The 6,000-nt window shown below is 39.9% G+C and overlaps 1 protein-coding gene across 12 annotated transcripts in view; it reads right to left on the bottom strand.

Annotated features, from left to right (window-relative positions):
• The window catches only part of sox5 (SRY-box transcription factor 5), a 244,954-nt gene that overhangs the window by 212,417 nt on the left and 26,537 nt on the right, over positions 1-6,000 (bottom strand). The gene's annotated exons all lie outside the window — the stretch shown is intronic.

Here is a 6,000-nt window from a genome sequence, read left to right as displayed (position 1 = left end):
AGAGAGAGAGAGAGAGAGAGAGATGACGAGAGCAGTAAGTAAGCAAGATGAAGAGAAAGACAGGAATGAAGAAAGGGAGAAGTATGAAGAATGAAGAGAAAGTAAGAGGAGAGAAATAAAAGTGTAAGGAGTAAAAGAGAGATAGAAAGAGATAAAGATGATGAACAGAGGCAGAAGTAAATCAATATAGAGGGATGAAGAGAAGAAGACAGCAGAGAGAGCATAAAGAGTCAGAAAAGAGGGAGAAAGAGAAAAAGATCATTAGCTTTCTGGAATGAAGTTGATATTTAATATAGACATAAACACATCATATAAAACACATAACTAGTCATTAATGTGTTGTGAAGAAACTTTATCCAACAACTTAAAAAAAGTACACATATATACACCTGATGCCAAGCGTTTATTGAGTATTCATAAACAGCTCATAAACAATTATAAGACGCAATTCTTACATATCTACAACAATATTATGTCACAATATTTCTATAACTATTAAAAAACAACTTGTAAACGAAAAGCCTTTATATAAAGAAAAAAAAAATGCATAACCATCCGTTATGGTCTCATTACATGGATATAAGTGTGCATACAAATCTTATAAGCACAGACTTTAGCACAGAAAATACATCAACCTGTCATAATGGTGTCATGACATGGTTATAAACACCTCAAACCCCCTGCTATAATGTTACGATGATATCATACATTATGCGATCATAGAACCCTAATATCTGCTTATAAGACAGATATGTCATGTGCCAGAGATAATATACAGTGGAAGGCCATCAGGGCCAGCAAGGCCTCTCTGCTGGCCCTAAGAAATCAGAATCACTGACTTTAACTTCCTTTTATTTAATTTTTTTATGAATATGTGTTAAAGTATTCGCACTTTCATATTTCTTCATTGTTTCTCTCAGTTGTGCTGTTTCAAGTTTCTGCTGCTTTGAGTTTCTATCCAATCATATTTCAGCCATCATATCATGTGTTGCCAGTATAAAATAAAGCTGCCTTGACATTAGAATCAGCAGTGTGGGCACCTGGAGTGTAAATAAAGTATAAATGTTAATAGATGTTGCCTAACCAATCAGATTTAATCAGATCTAGCAGTACAATACTATCAGCATTTTCAGGTCTTTTGATTGGACGCTCATAAAGCGCACTAATAATAATCATAATCTTCTTCTTCTTCTTTCGTCTTCTCCCATTAGGGGTCGCCACAGCGGATCATCCGTCTCCATACCCCCCTGTCCTCTACATCTGCCTCTTTCAACCCAACTACCTGCATGTCCTCCCTTACCACATCCATAAACCTCCTCCTTGGTCTTCCTCTTCTCCTACCGATATACCTCATGTCCCTCCTCTGCAATGTCCAAACGATCTCAATCTCGCCTCCCTCACCTTGTCTCCAAAACATCCTACATGCACTGTCCCTCTAATAAACTCATTTCTAATCCTGTCCATCCTCATCACTCCCAACGAAAACCTCAACATCTTTAGCTGTGCTACCTCTGGCTCCACCTCCTGTCTTTTACTCAATGCCACTGTATCTAAACCATACAACATCGCAGGTCTCACCACAGTCCTATAAACTTTCCCTATCACTTTTGCAGACACTCTTCTATCACAAATCACTCCTGCTATCACTCTTCTCCACCCACTCCACCCTGCCTGCACTTCTCTAACAAACTCTCCATTACTTTGCACTGTTGACCCCAGGTACATGAACTCCTCCACCTTCTCCACCTCTTCTCCCTGCAACCACACCACTCCACTGCCCTCCCTCTCATTCACACACATGTACTCTGTCTTACTCCTACTGACTTTCATTCCCCTTCTCTCCAGCACGAACCTCCACCTTTCCAGGCTCTTCTCAACCTGCTCCCTACTCTCACCACAAATCACAATATCATCCGCAAACATCATAGTCCATGGAGACTCCTGTCTGACCTTGTCCGTCAACCTGTCCATCACCAATGCAAACAGGAAAGGGCTCAGAGCCGATCCTTGATGCAGTCCAACCTTAAACCAGTCTGTCATTCGTACTACATACGTCACCGCTGTCACACTGTCCTCATACAGTCCTGCACCCCCCCTCAAATACTTCTCTGACACACCTGACTTCCTCATACAATACCACAACTCCTCTCTCAACCCTGTCGTATGCTTTCTTCAAATCCACAAACACACAATGCAACTCCTTCTGAGCTTCTCTATACTTCTCCATCAACATTCTCAAAGCAAATAATGCATCTGTTGTGCTCTTCTTTGGCATGAAACCATACTGCTGGAATTGGTTTGTTTGCAGAAATATTTACAAGAACATTTGCAAGATGGACTTTTTTAAGAAAAGCTGGACATCGAGAGGAAATATTTCAAACAATTGTTAAGCTTCAAAAATCATTTATACTTTTGTATTTTCTTTCCTGTAGAATTTGCACCAGACCACAAAATTTTGTCTTGATTTCAATCCCCAGGAAAAAACATAATCCATCCACAAAAATGCACGGAAAAGATGGGCATTTTATGAGGTTAATATTTATGCTTCTGCGAGAGATGATGTAAGTGCATAGTGCAGCTGTGGCTACAGTGAAAGGAGACTTTTTGAATTGTGTTCATTAAGTCTCTTGCTTTAGTACTGGCATTCATTCTCGCTTTATGAGATTCCAGTCTGTGATGCAGCACTCTGTTTTACTGCGTTTCTCTATAATATTGATAGTTTCTGTAGCCGTGGCTTCATAATGATGGTATAAAGCCTGGTGATTATAACATCATGAATTAGTAAAAATCTCATAAGCAGATAAGTGCACAGAAAGACACCCATTGCTGAGTTTAGCTTAGCATTAGAGTATTTGAACATTGTTATAGATTTTATAATGTTATAGATAGAAACAGCATGGGGAAGGATACACAAACGCCATTGTGCAGTCATAAGCATTCATATAAATCTTATATACATTGATACCGATGTAGGAACCTTTACCTACATAACCATGTGGTGATCAGTTACACTTGAAATCTTCACTATGTAAAACATTTGTCCTTTTGAAATAGACTATATTTGTAGGCATGTTTGTTTTCTGAAATGAACTTATAACTCATTATAACTGCTACATAACACTTATATACTGTAAAAGATAAAGTGCCAGAATGCAAAATGTGTCACTTTGTGTCAACTTGAAATCAAAATAAAGCCATGAAAATGAAAGCTGCTTTGATGACAGTCAAGGCATGAGGTAATAAGCCTTTACAATCATCTATGTCACAGATATGAAGATGCGCAAGGAATACATTAGGACTAAGGTGGTTGCCAGATTTTTCTTTCATTTCTTTATTTGCTATTTTGTAAAGATGTTACCTGGGAGGTGGTATCAATATTGTTGGTGTGTGTGTGTGTGTGTGTGTGTGTGTGTGTGTGTGTGTGTGTGTGTGTGTGTGTGTGTGTGTGTTCACCTGTATGTAAAAAGCTTTGTTCTAATCTTTATGGTAATCGAGTCTGGCGGCCACTTGGCTGCAGGCACAGCAGATCAGGCATTAATAGAAAATAAATGTGTTTGTGCTGAGAAGGAGTCACTTGAAACCGGACTAATTTATTCCTTATTGAATTGAAGGTGTGTGTGTGTGTGTGTGTGTGTGTGTGTGTGTGTGTGTGTGTGTGTAGTCAGAAGGCCTGGGAGCTACTCAGTCACTGCCAGAAACACATCTACAATGACGCTTCACTTTCCTCATTGTGTGGTTTTTTTCAAACGTCAAATATCAGACACTGCTTTTACATTGTACACACACACACACACACACACACACTCACTTGCGCAACAACAGCCACCACACCATGCTCCGTATATTATTATTTTAAAAAGGTCACCGTTTCTTTGGCTAAGCGCCCCGTGCCTATTGATAATTTTATGCACAAACAAATGGCAAATTTGTGCCACATAAATATGTATTAGCAATTAATAATGTCCCTCGTCTGCCGCGGATGCCAGGTGCATGCGAAATCGCCACTGCCTGCAACGCGTGACTGGTGCTTTTGTCTTTGCCTGCTGGTCTCACTCAGGTCCTTTACAATGCACTAACAATGGGAACCGGTAAGCTGGGCATTGTGCGGTGGAGGAGGGGAAAAAAAAGTCCGACGAGAATGCCAAAATCACCTAGACCGTGCCAAGAGTAATGTGGGCATCGTCTGATGCAGTCAAGGGGGTTATTCAATTGCACCAGTGCTACAGAGAGGCTTTTTTAATGCAATTGTTTGGTTGGTATGAGGAAGATGTATGTGTGTGTGTGTCTCAACCCATGGCCTGATTTTACATTTAAAGCATTTGGCTGATACCTTTATTACAAAACAACTTATAACTGAGCAGGTAAGGCTTAAGGGCCTTACTCAAGGGCCCAGCAATGGCAGCTTGGTGAGGCTGGGATTCAATCTTGTGACCTTCCGATACAGAGTCCAGTGCCATAACCACCCTCGTCTTAACTAGTGGTGTAGCACAGTGAAGGGGTAGCTCAGTGGTTATGATTTTGTCCTAATGATCAGAAGGTTGTGAGTTCAAATCCCCACCACTGCCAAGCTGCCACAGTTGGGTCTTTGAACCTGGTGCTTCACCTTTAACTGCATGATACCTAATGTGAACAAACCACCTCACAACACAAAGGTCCTACCACTGTGGTTCAGTAATGACCAACTAAGAGTTCAGAAAACTAAATCTAAAACACATGTAACCTTAATTAGCGTGCAATTGTTATTAGCAGGATTTGGAATGAATCCCTGCCATACCAATAAAAGCAATTAAAAATCAACCTAGTTTGGCAGGTTAGCAGAAGTGGAAAGAGTAATCAAATATTCTACTCAAGTAAAAGTTACTGTTCTTCTTCTTTTCTTCTTTCGGCTGCTCCCATTAGGGGTCGCTATATCGGATCATCCGTCTCCATACCACCCTGTCCTCTACATCTGCCTCTATCAAATCACCAACCTGCATGTCTTCCTTCACCACATCCATAAACCTCCTCCTTGGCCTTTCTCTTTTTCTCCATCCTCAGCATTCTCCTACTGATATACCCCATGTCCCTCCTCTACACATGTCCAAACCATCTCGATCTCGCCTCCCTCACCTTGTCCCCGAAACGTCCTACATGCGCTGTCCCTCTAATAAACTCATTTCTAATCCTGTCCATCTTCGACACTCCCAACGAAAACCTCAACATCTTCAGCTCTGCTACCTCCAGCTCCACCTCCTGTCTTTTACTCAATGCCACTGTCTCTAAACCATACAACATCTCAGGTCTCACCACAGTCCTATAAACTTTCCCTTTCACTCTCACAGATACTTTTCTATCACAAATCACTCCTGCTATCACTCTTCTCCACTCTTCTCTAAATGTACTTTAAACATTTTTTGGGGGTTGGGGGTTTCGATTGTAGTTAAAAAAGGACAGTGAGATATAAATCTTAAACTAGTTGTTTTTCATGAAAGAAAACAAATACAGTCTATGACTTGAGTCTAATGTGAGTTTTTGCAGCATATAAAAAAATATCTGTTATAATGACGAGAAATTGCAAATGCAGATTCAGAATTGGGACAGTGAGCGCACGCATTGAACAACTTTTGGTTTGACGGCATTTCGCTTTAAATTGTATCCATCTTTATTTCTTGGTAGTATATAGTTTTTGTTCTCCGCCAATCAATCAATCAGTGCAGTAGTGCGGAGCGTGATCTTTTCCCCTTGCAATATTTTTATTTTTTTTTTTATTTTTTTTTTTTACTCAGTAACGAATATGATTTCAACTGTAATTAACTACAAGACTTCAAACTAAAATACTTGTAAAAGTGAAATTATTAGTTTTTAAAACTACTTTAAAAAGTAGTACACAAAAAAACTACTTAATTACAGTAACGAGTAAATGTAATTCGTTACTTTCCACCTTCGCAGGTTAATTATGTTTCATGGATAATGTTCACTCACTCTGCTGGGGAAGCGCACGTACGCTAAAACTGCGCTACA

The sequence above is a fragment of the Silurus aristotelis genome (assembly GCF_946808225.1).
Source record: "Silurus aristotelis genome assembly, chromosome: 24".
Taxonomy (NCBI): Eukaryota; Metazoa; Chordata; class Actinopteri; order Siluriformes; family Siluridae; genus Silurus; species Silurus aristotelis.
Note: the sequence above shows the minus strand (reverse complement) of the source record. Positions and strands in the feature narration are given on the sequence as shown.